Source organism: Giraffa tippelskirchi, chromosome 2 (genome assembly GCF_054371585.1).
Source record: "Giraffa tippelskirchi isolate mGirTip1 chromosome 2, T2T-mGirTip1v1.2.pri, whole genome shotgun sequence".
Lineage (NCBI taxonomy): Eukaryota > Metazoa > Chordata > Mammalia > Artiodactyla > Giraffidae > Giraffa > Giraffa tippelskirchi.
This window is the reverse complement of record NC_137276.1, coordinates 137,679,947-137,700,378: the sequence shown is the minus strand read 5'-3', so window position 1 is coordinate 137,700,378 and position 20,432 is coordinate 137,679,947. Positions and strand designations below refer to the sequence as shown.

The following is a 20,432-nucleotide window of genomic DNA, read 5'->3' as shown; positions in this document are numbered from 1 at the left end:
CTAGACAGTGTAGGGGGAGGTAAAAGGGTAATTTCATGATTTCCAATGGTTCAAATCCAGCTGGGGTGGAGGACTAAACAGAAGTGTGATGTGGTTGTGTCCATTTGCTGGATATGTCCATAGCCCACTTCTTAACTTGTGGTCAGAAAGCATCCTTACAGATAGGGCTTGATTTTATGTACATCCCAACCAGCTTCCAGCTGATAAGCATTCTAAATTATCTGTAGGTTTGATAGTGAGTGGTCTGTTCTGCTCAAAGTAGCCACTTCTGTACGCTGACTTGCTGACAATAGCATTTGTTTTATGAGGTAAGTGTGGCTGGAAGAGAGAGAGGGTGGAGAGGGCAGAAAGAAAGTGGCAAGTAGCAAGTAAAAATGGGAGAGTGAGGAATAAAGAGACAGGGTGGGCAATGAGTTAAGTCAGGACCAGGCAAAGAAGTTGACGAAGTAGAAGCATTGCCAAAGGGGAGATGAATCTCCATAATAGTAGAATCAAGACTTCAGAGCACCGATAACTAAAAAAAAAATGACGCAGAGTGGGTTTTGGTGCACCTCAACTGGATAAAACTGATTTTGCCTGAGGCCCGGATCTGCAGCTGTAGAAACAAATTTTATTAGTTTTTCATTGAAGTGTGCCATACACATACAAAAGTAAACATATCTTAAGGTTTGTTAGGGGAAGCACACTGACTGAAACCACCCACCCTGGCCACGCCCATACTAACTATCTGCATGAGTTGTTTTACAACAGAAGGTCCTGGTAAGGAACTGCTACGACTGGTAAGGAACTGCTACGACTGCTAAGTCGCTTCAGTCGTGTCCGACTCTGTGCGACCCCATAGACGGCAGTCCACCAGGCTCCCCTGTCCCTGGGATTCTCCAGGCAAGGACGCTGGAGTGGGTTGCCATTTCCTTCTCCAATGCATGAAAATGAAAAGTGAAAGGGAAGTTGCTCAGTCCTGTCCAACTCGTAGCGACCCCATGGACTGCAGCCTACCAGGCTCCTCCGTCCATGGGATTTTCCAGGCAAGAGTACTGGAGTGGGGTGCCACTCCAGGAACACGGAACTAATCCAGGAACACGGAACTAATAAACCACCATGAACCAGAAGAGTTCGGGAAAGGTCAAAAGGAGACACCACGTGTCTGACCACCTCCCAGAATCCTTGTCTCTGGCATCCATCTTGGCTGAGTGATGAGTGCACCACCAGGAAGGACTCTGAGTCAGAATGATTGGCTAAAGACAACTGGGAAACTAATCCCATCACCATAAAACCCAAACTGCATGCCACGTGGCAGAGCAGTCCTCCTGGGTTCCCTTACCCTACTGCTCTCCACCCCTGTGCCCCTTCCCAATAACATCTCTTGCTTTGTCAGCACATGTGTCTCCTTGGACAATTCATTTTTGAGTGTAAGACAAGAGCCCACTCTTGGCCCCTGGAAGGGGTCCCCCTTCCTGCAATAGTTTGATAAGTCTTCAAACATAAAATATAGCAATGCAACCCCAAGAAACAGACCATTGCTAACAGCCAGAGTGTTCTGCCTAGCCAAAGGTAACCACCATCCTAACACTATCGGTTAGTTTTGTCTTTCTGAGTTATACATAACTGATCATACTGTGCATATTTTTGTGTCTGTCTTCTTTTGTCCAGTGTTCTACTTGAGATTATGAGACTGTACTTGTAGTCTGTTCATTTTTATTCCTGTATATCATTCACATATATGAATATACCATATTTTTTATTTATCCATTTCATAGTGAATGGTAATTTACCTATCTTCTTATTTTTGGTTATTGTAGAGTGTTTCTATGAACATCCTTACACATGTCTTTGATAGACCTACACATACATTTTTGTTGGGTTACATATCTAGGATTGGAATTGCTGGGTCAAAAGCTATGTTAGATTCTGCTTTAGTAGTACAGCCAAATAGTCTTCTAAAGAGGTGATTCTAATTTACACTCCCATCAGTGGTGTGTTAGGGACCAGATGCTACTCATCCTTTCTAATGCTTGGGATATTCTGTTTTGTTTTGTTTCTCATTTTAGCTCTTCTGGAGAGTATACAATAGCATCATATTGTGATTTTAATTTGCATTTTCCAGATGATTAATTAGGTTAAGCACATTTTTCATGTTATTGGCCATTTGGATAAAATCTTGTTTAAGTGCTTTTTCAAATATTTTGTCCATTTGTTCAATTCTTAAAATACTGGTTCTTTAACTAATGGATCACATAGACTACTAAAGAGAAATTGTAGCAGTGTTTATCCTTGTCTGGTTTCTGAAATTATAAAGATACATTTTAACATTTCACTGTAAGAAATACTGTGTACTGTAGGGTGTTTTTTTTTAATAGATTACTTTTATCAGATTAGGAAAGTTCCTTTCTATTCTAGTTCTTAAGTATTTGTATCACAAAGAGGCCATTTTTCCACTTTTTTCTATTGGAAAAAATCTGTTTAAGGTTTTTTGTACTTGAATGTTTGGAAGAATTCAGTTACAATGCTGTCTGGGCCTGGGACTGTGTTTGTTATGTGTGTATGTGTGCATAGACTTTTAATTACTGATTCCACTTTTAAAATAAATAAGAATAAGAATATTTTCACTTAAACATGTTAGACAAATTATGTTTGAAAAACTTGCCCATTTCATATAAATGTTCAAATTTATTACTGTTAATATATTCATAAAATTCTCATACCATCCTTTTAATGCCTGTTCAATTTGTAGCAAGGTCCTTCTCCTATTCTTGAAATAAATAATGTGTGTCTTCTCTTTTCATCTTGATCAGATTTTTGTCTATCTATCTATCTAGTTGGAAAAACCTGAACAAATAATTTGGCCAACCTGATATCTGATATCTGCATATTTTCCAAGGATAAACCTTTGGCTGTATTGACTTCTTTCAGTGCTCTGCTTCTAAGTTCTTGATTTTGAAATTTAGCTAACTGAGTTTTGGCTTTTCCTCTTCTTCTTTTTTTTTTTTTTTAAATAAATTTATTTATTTTAGTTGAGGGCTAATTACTTTACAATATTGTAGTAGTTTTTGCCATACATTGACATGAATCCGCCATGGGTTTACATGTGTTCCCCTTCCTGGACCCCCCCTCCCACCTCCCTCCCCATCCCATCCCTCTGGGTCATCCCATTGCCCCAGCCCTGAGCATTTGTCTCATGCATCGAACATGGAATGGTGTTCTGTTTCACATATGATAATATACATGTTTCAATGCTATTCTCCCAGAACGTCCCACTCTCACCTTCTCCCTCAGAGTCCATAAGACTGTTCTATGCATCTGTGTCTCTTATTCTGTCTTGCATATAGGGTTATCGTTACCATCTTTCAAATTCCATAGATATGCATTAGTATATTGCATTGGTGTTTTTCTTTCTGGCTTACTTCACTCTGTATAATGGGCTCCAGTTTCATCCATCTCAATAGAACTGATTCAAATGTATTCTTTTTAATGGCTGAGTAATATTCCATTGTGTATATGTACCACAGCTTCCTTATCCATTCGTCTGCTGATGGACATCTAGGTTGCTTCCATGTCCTGGCTATTGTAAACAGTGCTGCGATGAACATTGGGGTACACGCGTCTCTTTCAATTCTGGTTTCCTCGGTGTGTATGCCCAGCAGTGGGATTGCTGGGTCATATGGCAGTTCTATTCCCAGTTTTTTAAGGAATCTCCACACTGTTCTCCATAGTGGCTGTACTAGTTTGCATTCCCACCAATAGTCTAAGAGGGTTCCCTTTTCTCCACACCCTCTCCAGCATATATTGCTTGTAGACTTTTGGATAGCAGCCATTCTGACTGGTGTGAAATGATACCTCATTGTGGTTTTGATTTGCATTTCTCTAATGAGTGATGTTGAGCATCTTTTCATGTGTTTGTTAGCCATCTGTATGTCTTCTTTGGAGAAATGTCTGTTTAGTTCTTTGGCCCACTTTTTGATTGGGTCGTTTATTTTTCTGGAATTGAGCTGCAGGAGTTGCTTGTATATTTTTGAGATTAATTGTTTGTCCGTTGCTTCATTGGCTATTATTTCCTCCCATTCTGAAGGCTGTCTTTTCACCTTGCTTATAGTTCCCTTTGTTGTGCAAAAGCTTTTAATTTTAATTAGGTCCCATTTGTTTATTTTTGCTTTTATTTCCAATATTCTGGGAGGTGGGTCATGGAGGATCCTGCTGTGATTTATGTCGGAGAGTCTTTTGCCTATGTTTTCCTCTAGGAGTTTTATAGTTTCTGGTCTTACATTTAGATCTTTAATCCATTTTGAGTTTATTTTTGTGTATGGTGCTAAGAAGTGTTCTAGTTTCATTCTTTTACAAGTGGTTGACCAGTTTTCCCAGCACCACTTGTTAAAGAGATTGTCTTTTCTCCATTGTATATTTTTGCCTCCTTTGTCGAAGATAAGGTGTCCATAGGTGCGTGGGTTTATCTCTGGGCTTTCTATTTTGTTCCATTGATCTGTATTTCTATCTTTGTGCCAGTACCATACTGTCTTGATGACTGTGGCTTTGTAGTAGAGCCTGAAGTCAGGCAGGTTGATTCCTCCAGTTCCATTCTTCTTTCTCAAGATTGCTTTGGCTATTCGAGGTTTCTTATATTTCCATACAAATTGTGAGATGATTTGTTCTAGTTCTGTGAAAAATACCATTGGTAGCTTGATAAGGATTGCATTGAATCTATAGATTGCTTTGGGTAGTATACTAATTTTCACTATATTAATTCTTCCAACCCATGAACATGGTATATTTCTCCATCTGTTTGTGTCCTCTTTGATTTTTTTCATCAGTGTTTTATAGTTTTCTATATATAAGTCTTTTGTTTCTTTAGGTAGATATATTCCTAAGTATTTTATTCTTTTTGTTGCAATGGTGAACGGAATTGTTTCCTTAATTTCTCTTTCTGTATTCTCATTGTTGGTGTATAGGAATGCAAGGGATTTCTGTGTGTTAATTTTATATCCTTCAACTTTACTATATTCATTGATTAGCTCTAGTAATTTTCTGGTAGAATCTTTAGGGTTTTCTATGTAGAGGATCATGTCATCTGCAAACAGTGAGAGTTTTACTTCTTCTTTTCCTATCTGTATTCCTTTTATTTCTTTTTCCGCTCTGATTGCTGTGGCCAAAACTTCCAAAACTATGTTGAATAGTAGTGGTGAGAGTGGGCATCCTTGCCTTGTTCCTGACTTTAGGGGAAATGCTTTCAATTTTTCACCATTGAGGATAATGTTTGCTGTGGGTTTGCCATATATAGCTTTTATTATGTTGAGGTATGTTCCTTCTATTCCTGCTTTCTGGAGGGTTTTTATCATAAATGGATGTTGAATTTTGTCAAAGGCTTTTTCTGCATCTATTGAGATAATCATATGGTTTTTATCTTTCAATTTGTTAATGTGGTATATTACATTGATTGATTTGCGGATGTGAAAGAAACCTTGCATTCCTGGGATAAAGCCCACTTGGTCATGATGTATGATCTTTTTAACATGATGTTGGATTCTGTTTGCTAGAATTTTATTAAGGATTTTTGCATCTATGTTCATCAGTGATATTGGCCTGTAGTTTTCTTTTTTTGTGACATCTTTGTCTGGTTTTGGAATTAGGGTGATGGTGGCCTCATAGAATGAGTTTGGAAGTTTACCATCTTCTGCAATGTTCTGGAAGAGTTTGAGTAGGATAGGTGTTAGCTCTTCTGTAAATTTTTGGTAGAATTCCGCTGTGAAGCCATCTGGTCCTGGGCTTTTGTTTGCTGGAAGATTTCTGATTACAGTTTCGATTTCCGTGCTCGTGATGGGTCTGTTAAGATCTTCTATGTCTTCCTGGTTCCGTTTTGGAAAGTTATACTTTTCTAAGAATTTGTCCATTTCTTCCAAGTTGTCCATTTTATTGGCATGTAGCTGTTGGTAGTAGTCTCTTATGATCCTTTGTATTTCTGTGGAGTCTGTTGTGATCTCTCCATTTTCATTTCTAATTTTGTTGATCTGATTCTTCTCCCTTTGTTTCTTGATGAGTCTGGCTAATGGCTTGTCAATTTTGTTTATCTTCTCGAAAAACCAGCTTTTAGTTTTGTTGATTTTTGCTATGGTCTCTTTTGTTTCTTTTGCATTTATTTCTGCCCTAATTTTTAAGATTTCTTTCCTTCTACTGACCCTGGGGTTTTTCATTTCTTCCTTCTCTAGTTGCTTTAGGTGTAGAGTTAGTTTATTTATTTGATTTTTTTCTTGTTTCTTGAGGTACGCCTGTATTGCTATGAACCTTCCCCTTAGCATTGATTTTATAATGTCCCATAGGTTTAGGGTTGTTGTGTTTTCATTTTCATTCGTTTCTATGCATAATTTGATTTCTTTTTTGATTTCTTCTGTGATTTGTTGGTTATTCAGAAGCGTGTTGTTTAGCCTCCATATGTTGGAATTTTTAATAGTTTTTTTCCTGTAATTGAGGTCTAATCTTACTGCATTGTGGTCAGAGAAGATGGCTGGGATGATTTCAATTTTTTGGAATTTACCAAGGCTAGATTTATGGCCCAGGATGTGATCTATCCTGGAGAACGTTCCGTGTGCGCTTGAGAAAAAGGTGAAATTGGTTGTTTTGGGGTGGAAAGTCCTGTAAATATCAATTAAATCTAATTTGTCTATTGTATCATTTAAAGTTTGTGTTTCCTTGTTAATTTTCTGTTTAGTTGATCTATCCATATGCGTGAGTGGAGTATTAAAGTCTCCCACTATTATTGTGTTATTGTTAATTTCCCCTTTCATACTTGTTAGTATTTGCCTTATATATTGTGGTGCTCCTATGTAGGGTGCATATATATTTATAATTGTTACATCTTCTTGGATTGATCCTTTGATCATTAGGTAGTGTCCTTCTTTGTCTCTTTTCACATCCTTTATTTTAAAGTCTATTTTATCTGAAATGAGTATTGTGACTCCGGCTTTCTTTTGGTCTCCGTTTGCATGAAATATGTTTTTCCAACCCTTCACTTTCAGTCTGTATGTGTCCCTAGTTTTGAGGTGGGTCTCTTGTAGACAGCATATATAGGGGTCTTGTTTTTGTATCCATTCAGCCAGGCTTTGTCTTTTGGTTGGGGCATTCAACCCATTTACATTTAAGGTAATTATTGATAAGTATGATCCCATTGCCATTTACTTTGTTGTTTTGAGTTCGTGTTTAAACATCCTTTCTGTGTTTCCTGTTTAGAGAAGATCCTTTAGCATTTGTTGGAGAGCTGGTTTGGTCGTGCTGAATTCCCTCAGCTCTTGCTTGTCTGTAAAGCTTTTGAATTCTCCTTCCTATCTGAATGAGATCCTTGCTGGGTACAGTAATCTGGGTTACTGTAATCTGTAGATTATTCTCTTTCATTACTTTAAGTATGTCCTGGCATTCCCTTCTAGCTAGAAGAGTTTCTATTGAAAGATCAGCTGTTATCCTTATGGGGATCCCCTTGTGTGTTATTTGTTGTTTTTCCCTTGCTGCTTTTAATATTTGTTCTTTGTGTTTGATCTTTGTTAATTTGATTAATATGTGTCTTGGGGTGTTTTGCCTTGGGTTTATCCTGTTTGGGACTCTCTGGGTTTCTTGGACTTCTGTGACTATTTCCTTCCTCATTTTAGGGAAATTTTCAACTATTATCTCCTCGAGTATTTTTTCATGGCCTTTCCTTTTATCTTCTTCTTCTGGGACTCCTATGATTCGAATGTTGGGGCATTTCATATTGTTCCAGAGGTCCCTGAGGTTTTCCTCATTTCTTTTGATTCTTTTTTCTTTTTTCCTCTCTGCTTCATTTATTTCCATCATTCTATCTTCTACCTCACTTATCCTATCTTCTGCCTCCGTTATTCTACTGTTGGTTCCCTCCAGAGTGTCTTTTATCTCCTTTATTTCATTATTCATTCTATATTGACTCCTTTTTATTTCTTCTAGGTCCTTGATAAACGTTTCTTGCATCTTCTCAATCCTTGTCTCCAGGCTATTTATCTGTAACTCCATTTTGCTTTCAAGATTTTGGATCATTTTTATTATCATTATTCTAAATTCTTTTTCAGATAGATTCCCTATCTCCTCCTCTTTTGTTTGGTTTGGTGGGCATTTCTCATTTTCCTTTACTTGCTGAGTATTTCTCTGCCTTTTCATCTTGTTTAGATTGCTGTGTTAGGCTTGGCCTTTCTGTATTCTGGTAGTTTGAAGTTCCTCTTTATTGTGGATGTTCCTCACTGTGGCTGGGGTTGGACGGGTGGCTTGTCAAGTCTTCCTGGTTGGGGGAGCTTGTGTTGGTGTTCTGGTGGGTGGAGCTGGATTTCTTCTCTCTAGAGTGCAATGGAGTGTCCAGTATTGAGTTTTGAGATGTCTATGGATTTGGTGTGCCTCTGGGCAGCCTGTATGTTGATGCTCAGGGCTATGTTCCTGCGTTGCTGGAGAATTTGCGTGGTATGTCTTCCTCTGGAACTTATTGGCTCTTGGGTGGAGCTTGGTTTCAGTGTATATGTGGAGGCTATTGGATGATCTCTTATTAATTAATGTTTCCCCTGGCTTTCAGTCTTATTCTTGCAGTAGCCTCAAGACTTCTCCATCCATACAACATCAATAATAAAACTTTTAGGTTAATGGTGAAAAGATTCTCCACAGTGAGGGATACCCAGAAAGGTTCACTGAGTTATATGGAGAGGTGAAGTGGTGGGTGGGGGGTTGAGGTGATCAGGAGGGGAAGAGGGGGACTCAAAAGTGGAGAGAGCAGTCTAGCCAGTAAGCACTTCCCTCTGTGCTCTCCACAGTCTGGAACCCTCAGAGCGGTTCACAGAGATACATAGAGAGGGGGGAGGAAGGTAATAGAGGTGAGCATGAGTAGAAAGGGAGGAATCAAGAGGGGAGAGAGAGATCTGGGCAGTATTCTGTTCCCAAAGTGTTCTCCAGTACCCAGAACACCCTCAGAGATTCACAGAATTGGGTTGACAAGAGAAGGAGGACGGTGGGAGATAGAGGTTCCCTGGGGGAGAAGAAAGAGCGTCAATAGGGGGAGAGAGTAATCAAGCCAGTAATCACACTCCTGAGTAAAAATGGGTCCTAAAGATTGGGTTCTTAAATGTACAAAATTGATATCAAATATGTAAAACAAAGATTAAAAATCTAGAGTAGAGGTTAGACTCTTATAAAACTTACAATATAAAAAAAAGAAAAAACAGTAAAACAGTAAAAAAAGAAACAGTAAAAAAAGTAAAACAGGAAAAAAAACAGTAAAAAAAAGAAAACACAAAAGGTGTAAGATATATGTATGCAGTTTGCTTTAAAAATAGGGTTTTTTTTTTTTGGCAATGTAATAGTGGGTTATGAAAATGAAAGTTAAAGGTGTAATAGAGGACTTAAAGAAAAAAGAAAGAAGAAAGAAAAAATTTTAAAAAAAAATTAAAAAAAAAAATGATAGTAGTGAAAATATATATCCCGGATTTTCTCTGGAGCTGTTGTGAGCAGTGTGGGGTCTGTTCAGTTTCAGATAGACCCTTGTTCCTGCTTATACTTTCCAAGATCTATAGGCCCCTTTCGATGCAGTCGGTGTTAACTACAGGGATTTTAATCTGTTGGCCTGTCACTTCCAACGCGCTTCCCTCTGTTTATTTGGCTTCTGTTTGGAGGTCTCTTCAGTATCTAATTTCTGCCCTGCCATAAAGGGGAGGAGGTGGTCTCTTTAGGTTTGCTTGTTCAGTCGTGCTGTGGGGAGGGAGGAATACTGCAAACCTATATCACTGGCGTGTGTGTGGAGAGCTCACAGTGTCTCGGCCGCACTGGGTTCGCCCCCGCTCACGGCGCTTTCCCCGTCTACCCTGCTCAGGCTTCAGGTTACTCGGCCGGGGAGTGGGCCCTGAGATGCGTGCACTTCCCAGGTCTAAGCCGCTCAGGTTCAGGTTCCCGGTTACTCCACAAAGGCGCAGACTCGGTTTCGCCCGTGGCTTGTGCCGTTCCCGGTCGGAGCTGCTCAGGCGGCCAGGAGTTTGGTGAGCGCACTCTCCCCTGTTGGGGCGGTGCGGCTTATCACCTCCCTGGTCCCCGCCTCGGTTTACGGGCGCTCCCGGCTCCGATGTGCTTTGTGTCGGGTCTGGGGAGCTGGTCTCTGGCTGCGACCCTCCTGGCGGCTGTCGACCCTCCGGGATCTCAGGCAGTCTTTGCTTAGAAACTGGAAGCCTGTTTGCAGTTTGGTAGGGGGTGCCCTCTCTGGGGCCGAGTTTGCCCCTTTCCGGCTCTGGCGGGCCCCGCCTGCCTGCTGTGTCCGGCGGGGGATGGGGCGGTCCGCAGCCGGCTAGCTCTCCTCTGGTATCGCTCAGTCCTTTGTTCTGTGAGCAGGCCGGCAGTGCCTTAGATTTGGGCTTTTCGCGGGATAGTTCTCTCTCTCTGGCTGTCCCACAGTTTAGGTTACGATCTCACGTTAGCTCCCTCAGATTGCCCTCAGGGCGTTCGGGCCCAGTCCTTACCCTAAGCAGTGCCGCCCGCTCCTCTCCGTTCAGCCCCCACTTGCTGGTGGCGGATGCGAGCGTCTGGGGTTCTTTGCTGGGAGTTGCCTTTAGGCACGTAATCTGTGGGTTTTATTTATTTTTTCTCCCAGTTATGTTGCCCTCCAACATTCGAAATCTTCCCCCAAGCCCACCGGTGAGAGGGTTTCCTGGTGCTTGGAAATTTCTCCTCTTTTATGACTCCCTCCCCGGGACGGGTCTCCGTCCCTAACTCTTTTGTCTCTCTTTTTATCTTTTATAATTTCTCCTACCTCCTTTTGAAGATAATGCGCTGTCTTTGTGGATGCCTGACGTCCTCTGCCAGTGTTCAGAAGTAGTTTTGTGAAGTTTGCTCAGCGTTCAGATGTTCTTTCGATAAATTTGTGGAGGAGAGAGTGGTCTCCCCGTCCTATTCCTCCGCCATCTTAGTCCCGCTCCCAGCTTTTCTTCTTTAAAAATGTTTCTGATTACCTATAAGTATAAAACAAACCACCTTTAAACTAAGTGACCTAAAGAGGCAATTTGCTATTATCTTTCACATTTCTGGGGATCGAAGAGTCAGCTGAGTGGTCCTTATTTGGGTTTTCACATATGCTAGCAGTCAGGTGACAGCTTGGGTTGGATTTGCATACAGGTTTATTCATTCAGATAATGGGATTTGGGCTGAGAGGGCTGGAACATGGGCTTCCCAGTGGCTCTAGTGGTAAAGAACTCCCTGCAATGCAGGAGAAGCTGATTTGATCCCTGGGTTGGGAGGATCCCTGGGAGGGGAGCATGGCAACCCATTCCAGTACTCTTTCCTGGAGAATCCCATGGACAGAGGAGTCTGGCAGGCTACAGTCCATAGAATTGCAAAGAGTTGGACACATCTGAAGCAACTGACCATGCATATGATTGGAACATATGAGAGACTGCTCGGGCATCTCTCTTTATTTCCACATGCCTAACTTTGAATTTCTCATTGCCTGGTGGTCTCAGGATAGAGACATTTTACCAATACATGGTGGTTAGCATTACGCAGAGAGACAATTCTAAGAGATCCAAACAGAGGCTGTAAGGCTTCTAATGACTTAGCTTTCAAAGTCACATAGTGTCCCTTCTTAGACATCTATTGGATAATGCAGGCACAGGTGAGCAGAGATTCCAGGAGATGGAAGAATTTCTTCCCACAATATGGGCTTTATAGGCGTATCCAGTGAAGAAAGAAATTGATGGTAGCCTTCTTGGAGAGAGTGTATCACCCTGATATGTTCATTTAAGGCTATACATTTTCCTAAAAATAAGGATTGTCTGCATCCCACAGGCTTTGCTGTGTTATGACTTAATTATCATTCAACTCAAAATACTTCTTAATCTAAATCAACATTTTTTTGTTTGGGTCATTTTAGGTATATTTGGGGGGTTTTCAAACATTTGAGGAACTTCCAATCATCTTGTTGTTATGAAATGATAGATTAATTCTCCTGTGTACAGAGAATATGCTCTTCACGACTTCAATTCTTCAAGATTTTTTAAATCTTGATTTATATTCCAGCATATGGTCAATTTTGGTTGTAAAAAATCTATACTTACTTGAAAATAAAGTATATCCTATAGTTTCCAGGTGCTATGTTTTCTGTACATATATATGAACATATATATATACATATTGACAATATGTACATATGTACATATTGTACATATATATTGAACATGTGGACTCTTTGCAACCCCATGACTATAGCTCACTGGGCTCCTTTGTTTATGGAATTTTCCAGGCAAGAATACTGGAGTGGGTTGCCATTCCCTTCTCCAGGGGGTCTTCCCAACCCAGGGATCAAACCCAGGTCTCCCACATTGCAGGCAGATTGAGATATTTCAAATATGTATGATACTTATACATTTAGGAAAAAGGTATAATCAGGTCAAGTTTATTAATCATGCTTCTCATATCCTTGTATCCTTATGAATTTTTAATGTTTGTTAGTATATAAGTTAGTGAGAGGCATAGTAAATTCTCTCTGATTTTGCATTTGTCCTTTTATGACTGCAATTTTTGGTTTATTTATTTTGAAGCCCTATTATGAGTGGCAAACAAATTTAGAACTGCCACATCTTCCAACAGATTAAAACTTTGCTATTATAAAATGTTCCTCTTTAGCTCCAGCTACATTTTTTTCATTAAAATTGAGGTATTAGAAAATATGGTCCTGTCTAAGACATGCCTAAGACACTTTGTCCATGCCAAAAAATTCTTGATATTTGGTCTTGTACAAAAACTCCATTAGACATCTTGTCCATAAGACATCTGGTTCACACCAAAAGGTCCCAGATACTTGGTCTTGTCCAAAAACATTTTATTTTCTAAATTTTACTTTAAAATTTTTGTGTATCTGCTAAATTGAGAAATTATATTCTTGTATCTTTGTATGTGTTATTTTAAATAACTAATATCTTTATAGTACTGTATCATTGACTTTTAATGTAATTACATATTTGGATTAAATTTACCATTTATTTTCTTATTTTTCTAAATTTCCATATATTTTACATTACTTTTACTCTCTACTCTATATCCTTTTAAACTTATTCTTTTTAGTGTTCCACATGCACTCTTTATTAGGTTGTCAGTTAAATATTACTTTATTATCCTTTTAGTGGTTACTGCAGATATAATATCTATAATTAAAGTCTAATATAAATTAGTATTTTAATCACTTCCCTGACAATCCTAGAAACTTATACTTTAACATCTTTATGCTTTTCCTGCTTTTTATATTATTTTTATTGTGTGTTTGAATTTCAGATATTTAGAAGGCATAAGGATTTATTGTTGTTATTTTACATAGTCAATACTAATTTAGATTCATCCACATATTTGCCTTTTTTGATATTCATCATTGCTTCTTTTACTTCTATGCTTCTTTTTGGAATAATGTTCCTTTTGTCTGAAAACTGCTTGTAGTGTTTCTCTTCATATGGATTTTCTGCAACGCTATTTTTTCAGATTTTGTTATGAAATGACATTTTTTCACTTAATTTTTAAATAAACTTAAAAAATTTAGAACATTTTCAGATTTACAGAAAAATTACAAAGATAAAGAGTTCCCATATACCCCATTTATTTCATATTCCATTAGCATACATATCTACATTAGCATGGTACACTTGTTTTAATTAATGAGCCAATATTTGTACATTATTAAATAAAATCCATACTTCATTTAGTCTTTCTTAGTTTTTAACCTAACTTCCATTTTCAGTCCCAGGATCCCTTCCAGGGTAACATATTACATGTAATTGTCATGTTTCCTTAGGTTCTTGTTGGTTTTAACAATTTCTCAGACTTTCCTTGCCTTTGATGACCTTGACAGTTCTGAGGAGTACTGCCAGGTAGCTTACAGAATGTCTCTTAATTTGGATTTTTATGATGTTTATCTTATTGTTTGACTGGGATGATGTGTTTTGAGGAGGAAGACCACAGCAGTGAAGTGCCATTTTCATGATCGTATCAAGAGTACACATTATCAACACCTGACTTAGCCCTGTTGATGTCAACCTTGATAGCCAGGCTGACAGTGTTTGTCAGATTTTTCCACTTGAGTTTATTCTCATTCTTCTTCCTTTCTGTACCAGTATTCACTGGAATGAGGTCATTAAGCACAGCTGACAATTAAGGAGTGTAGTTATCCTTCCTCCTCCTTCAAGGTGAGGTATACATGTAAGGTATTTGAAACTCTTCTGCACAGATTTGCCTATTCCTTCCATTTATCACCCTTTGTTTTTTGAAAAGTATCTTCAGTGGAATAGAATCATAGATTGACAGCTATTGTCTTTAAGCATTTTGAAAGTGACATTTCATTATCATTTAAATTTCCTTTTGTATGTAATGTGACTGTTTTTCTCTGCCTACTTTTAAAGTTTTCTTTTTGTCCTGTTTCTGATGTTTTACTATGATATGCTTTAATGTGTGGTGGTTCTCTTTTTTATAACTTTCCTCCTTGGAATTTAAGGTACATCACAATTCTATGGTTTGATGTCTTTAAGTTTTACAGAAGTTGTTCTCACAATTTTGCCCATTTTCTCTCTCTTCTTTTTAGCACTGCATAACACTTATTTGTGAGACTTTTGATTTTTATGTCACTTTTCTCATGAATATTTTATATTTTGTTCTACCGTTTTTTTTTCTTTATTTGCTTCCATCTAGATATGTTCTACTGACCTGTCATTTAGTCATTAACTCTATAAACAACTGTTCATAATATATCTTTAGTTCCACCTACTGCATTCTCCATTAAAGTTATTATCTTTTTGATTTCTAAAATATATAGTTGATTATTTTTGTAGATTCTACTTCTTAGGTGAAATTTTTCATTTCGTCAACAATTTGCTCATTTTTACAAATCCACTCTTTTTTGACTTGCTTTATAATATTGAAGCCAGATCCTGTAAATATTTTTATTTTACCAGGTGGTACAATGATAAGCCTTAGTGAAGGGTGCTGTAGGAATGCTGTAAGAGGAAGAGACACTAATTTGACTCCAGTGTTTTCTGTTTCAAAGGCTTGTACACTGCAGCTGCCAGCAGGCTACTTCCCTCTCATTGGGAAGCTTATCTATCAGCAAGCAGCTATTTTTCCAGTGGTCCGTACCCTTCAGCAAGTCTCACCGTGCTCCATCAGCTTTCCATTGAATCTCGCTGCCATCCCACTGGGCAGGTTTCTGCCCACCATCCCTGGCCAGCAGCACCTCACCAAACTTTCATACCACCCATTGGACAGCAACTACAACCTCTCCAATTAGATGTAAATTTCAACCTGGTGGGAAAACCAGGAGACTGTTTCTAAGTTTATTCCTTTCTTGGGCATTTTCCTTCAGTCCTGAACATAGTGACTTTTCCCTACATCTGCTAGTCCTATATTTTTTAACATTCTTTTAACCATTCTTAGTACTTTATCTCCAATTTCCAATTAGCAAGTTGTATAGTATGTTTTCTTTTTTCCTGACTACTTCTTTGCTGTGGTTTCACAGACTCACTCAACTCTGGAATACCTTATCTCCAGAATTTTGACCTCTCACATTTTGGATTCCATCATAGCTCTGAATTCCAATTTACATCTTCCCAACCTAGTGAGGCTGATGACTCTTCTGCCTTTTCTTCTTATTAGCAGTAATTTTCTTCTCATCTTTTGGAATTTCCTGCTGCTGCTGCTGCTGCTGCTAAGTCGCTTCAGTCGTGTCCGACTCTGTGCGACCCCACAGACGGCAGCCCACCAGGCTCCGCCGTCCCTGGGATTCTCCAGGCAAGAATACTGGAGTGGTTTGCCATTTCCTTCTCCAGTGCATGAAAGGGAAAAATGAAAGTGAAGTCGCTCAGTCGTGTCCGACCCTTAGCGACCCCATGGGCTGCAGCCTACCAGGCTCCTCCGTCCATGGGATTTTCCAGGCAAGAGTACTGGAGTGGGGTGCCATTGCCTTCTCCGTTGGAATTTCCTAGTATGTCACTAATGAATCAGCCCTCAAGGGGAAACCTCATCTCACTGACATTCCTGGCTGCCATGATATTCTCCAATGTCTTCAGATGAGTGATTTTTTTTTTTTATATTATATACCACTTTTCTATTTGTTCTCAGCTAGAGAATTGGCCTGTTACCATATAGACCGCTGTAGCCAGTAAAAGAATACCTGTTTACACTATTTCCTGATCCCCCTTACTTTTCCTTGCATCAAACCAAAGAAAACTCCATTAACTGAGGCATTATGTGCTTGTTTATTTTTCTTACAACATGAATCAGTCAATAAGCCAGGAATTCATGATTAACAAACAATACAAGACTCTAAAAATAGGTCCAGAGCCTTGCAAATTATCATAGAGAGAAAGAACAGTGAAAGCTGATTTCCTAAGAAATTTCTGGGTACAAGTTTACATATTAAGTTTACATATTCAGTTTGCTGAAAAAAATAGGAGATATGTTGGGATAGGTCAAGTATCAGGAATCCTGTGATTTCACATTTAAGAATTTGTCCAAAAATATATTCCAATGGAATTCAACTCTGTTAGCACCTTTCCATACTTAACATCACACAGACCTCATAATGAACTGATGAAATCATTAAAATTGTGCTTATTCAAAAAAGCTATGGTCATTAAAAAGAAAACTGAAAGTCATATATATGTTAAACAAAGCATTTATTACAACTGAAATGTTCATCAGTATGGAAATAAGTAAATTAAATGTATCACTTCAGTGTAGTCATTACAAGTCGTAATTGTGATGGCTATAAATCAACATGGAGAACTATTATATTGAAATAGATTACAAATTGTTTCTATGTTTTAGTTACAACTATAAAAGCTACATATTCTTATGAAGAAAGTTTGAGCAGATTAAAAATTAAATAATTTGACATAACAATGGTAGAGTTATATCTTTTAAATTTTAGTTTTCGATGTAATATAACTTGTGACATCATTACTTTAAAAAATTTTAAAAGACTTCAGGTGTGAGATGTCTGATGGGCAATAAAAAAGACTAAAACAATAGATTATATAATTTTTGGTGACTGTTCAAAGGGAAATGATTTCTTTTTTTTGGAGGGATAGATTTTTGCTGTCATTAAATTCTATGGAAATCTGTTTGAACATGAGGACCATTTGATAAGACAATAAACATTTTCAACAGAGGCTTTTCCAAAATGTTAACATTTTCTGGGCTTCCCTGATAGCTCAGTTGATGAAGAATCCACCTGCAATGCAGGAGACCCCGATTTGATTCCTGGATCAGGAAGATCCCCTGGAGAAGGGATAGGCTACCCATTCCAGTATTTTTGGGCTTCCCTTGTGGCTCAGCTGGTAAAGAATCCAACTGCATGGCAAGTGACCTGGGTTTGATCCCTGGGTTGGGAAGATCTCCTGGAGAAGGGAAAGGCTACACACTCCAGTATTCTGGCCTGGAGAATTCCATGGACTGTATAGTCCATGGGGTCGCAAAGAGTCAGACATGACTGAGCAACATTTTCTACAACAATTTTTGACTAATACTGACCTGCACTAAAAGATAAGACCTAACCTGCGAGTTAGTGTTAGCCATTCAGTCATGTCCAACTCTTTGCAACCCCATGGACTGTAGCCTACCAGGCTTCTCTGTCTATGGAATTCTTCAGGCAAGAATACCGGAGTGGGTTGACATTCCCTTCTCTAGGGGATCTTCCCAATCCAGGGATCAAGTCAGGGTCTCCTGCATTGCAGGCAGATTCTTTACCATCTGAGCCACCAGAGAAGCCCAAGACCTAACCTAGAACAGCATATTATGACAAAATTACTTCAACTGAAAGCTGAATCAATATGATCCAAATTGCCTCTGCCAGATTTTTACCTGGAAGAAATCTAGAATTTTTGAAAGAAAAGTAGTGCTGGTTTGCATACACCAAAGAGGGCTTTGAAAAATAATCTATGCTTTTGGACCACATTTATACTTTCTATGTGTTTTCCAGTACATCACAGTCTTTCCCACAACCTATCCCTTCTCGCTCATTTATTTGATCTCATTCATTTATTTTAACTGGATCTAAAGGCATCTGACTTGACCCTTCCTAGTCTGAAGACTTGGCTTCTAATCCTTGAAGATCCCCATATCTCTGTCAGGGAAGGCCTGGATAGGAATGGAGCGGAGGACAAGGAGAAGGAACACTGTAGCATAACTTCTCTAATTCAGTAAGTGGATTGACTTGCTTGTACTGCTTTTATATTGGGTAGCTCTCAACTTGAAATCTGTTTAAATAAATTGGTTGTTTTTGCTACTAAAATTTTTGGAAAATCCTCTTCCTAGATTGTGACATCTGATCACAGGAGAGTTGAAGACAAAGCTTTTTATTCCTAAAGAATGTAAATAAATGTATCTCTAGGAGATACTATGAGAGAAAACTGTCAGTAAAGATACCTAGTCTTGATTCTGACATATTAAAATAATAAATATCATGTGGAAGAATCCCTTTCCACATATGTCTATTTACAAATGTCAAACTGAATTTACCCTTCAGAAAACTCATAATCAGATTGATAAGATAGAGTTTACACTTGAGCAAGAGTTAAAGAAATAAAAGACAATTAGAAATTTGGTTGGTCTAAATAATTAGTATGTAAAAATAACATTAAAAGGGCTTAAAATACCTTCTGCTCAGGAAGAATTTTAGTAGCACAAAAAACAGCCAATGATATTTTACAAATGTATTTAATTTTTGGAACTAAAATAACACCAGTATTAAAAAAAACATAAAAGAAAGAAGCTGATAGATAGCCCTACATAAACTTCAAAGTCTATCATTCTGAGAACAAAATTAAAAGACAAACAAAATGAAGACAACAACATTGACACATAAAAGGCAAAAGGGCAGAAATCATTAATACATTAAAAAGCTAGTATAAATTAAAAGGAAAAGGTGAACTCTTCCAAACAGAAATATGGTACAATGAAATAAACTGAAAAAAATCAGAAATACAGATGTCTAATAAATGTCAAATGTTTTTGAACCCTATTAATAAGCAAATAAATTAAAATGAAAATAAAGTTAATACTATTCCTTCTCTATTAGATTTACAAAGATCAAAATCAATGCTAATGTGTAAAATTATAAGAGTGTAATAAATGAATACACCATACATTCTTTGCTAGTAAGAGCACAAACTGAGAAATAGTTTCTGAGATTCAAGAGTCCACAAAAATCTGTATATGCATGCATATACTTTTCCGCCCAGCAATTCTTTCCAGAATATATCTTAAGGAGATAGTCAAAAGTGTCCATAATTATTCCTTATTTTTCAATGTCAAAGTAGGAAAAATAGAAATTAAATATAAACAGTAGTAAGTATATTATGACACACATGAATCAAGGACCACTATACAACAATCATGTTCCATGAGAATATCTATCTCTGCAAATGTTATGACACACAAAGAGTGTGTATATTTACATATACATACATAATGGCCATCCCACAATCTACTTATCTGTCAATACATTTTTTAAAATGCAAGGACATACTCAAATATGCTAAAGTGCTTATCTTTGATTGAAGTGATTGAAGATGGCTTTTGCTTTGTTTTATTGCTATACACTTTAGTGTTTCCCAACTTTTTGCAATGAACATACTTTCAGAAAAACAGCACAATAAATGTGTTATATATATATATATATATATATATATATATATATATATTTAAGTTAAGGCTAAAAGGTTCCTACCACCTTCTTTTCCTTTTGTAAATACTCTCTGCCATGGTGCACAATTATATCACTTTTAGTGTTTTCACTTGAATTTTAGAATATGTAGTGTGCTATTAAAAAGAAGATGAATGAGCCTTACAATTTTGCTTGTTAAGCTGCTTTGTAATGAGCTTAAAGTGCTCAATGATATAGAATGTTGGCATTCTATTCAGTCCCTTTCCTGTGGCCAAGGTTGTAGCAACCAATGGGTTGGATGGTCCCTACTTGAGAAGGCAACAATGCACGTGAATGCTTCTGATTTCTGGAGTAATCTTCACATTCAAATGACAAAGATAGCATTTTATCAAGTGATAAAAATAGTGTTTCAGAATATGCTCTGTGGAAGTTATACAAGAGATCACCATCCTCCTGAAAACTAGACCCATGTTTATGTACTGAAGAGTTGATGAAAGGAGAGGGTGTCACACTGTTTATACCAAGAACCTCCTACCAGGGCTAAAGTAGAAACCCTTTAAGGACAAGCAAATATAACAAGCAGGTGAGTTCTCTGGGCAGGCAACACTTTCAAAAGCAATGACTCTTATTACTAAGCTTAAGTCAGGATCTGCCAGGGCACAGAGGAGCACAAGAGTAAACTCTTTTATGAAATATTTGAGGCTAACCTTACAGTTCTTGGGCTCTGATGGCTCAGATGGTAAAGAATCTGCCAGCAATACGATAGACTTGGGTTCAATCCCTG

At 38.0% G+C, this 20,432-nt stretch overlaps 1 long non-coding RNA gene across 1 annotated transcript in view; it reads right to left on the bottom strand.

Annotated features, from left to right (window-relative positions):
* The window catches only part of LOC145538557 (uncharacterized), a 119,252-nt gene extending 108,202 nt beyond the window's left edge, over positions 1-11,050 (bottom strand). The window contains exon 1 of the long non-coding RNA XR_014077013.1: positions 10,763-11,050. This is a non-coding gene — a long non-coding RNA (uncharacterized LOC145538557). The remainder of the gene's footprint in view (positions 1-10,762) is intronic.
* Positions 11,051-20,432: the final 9,382 nt, after the last annotated feature.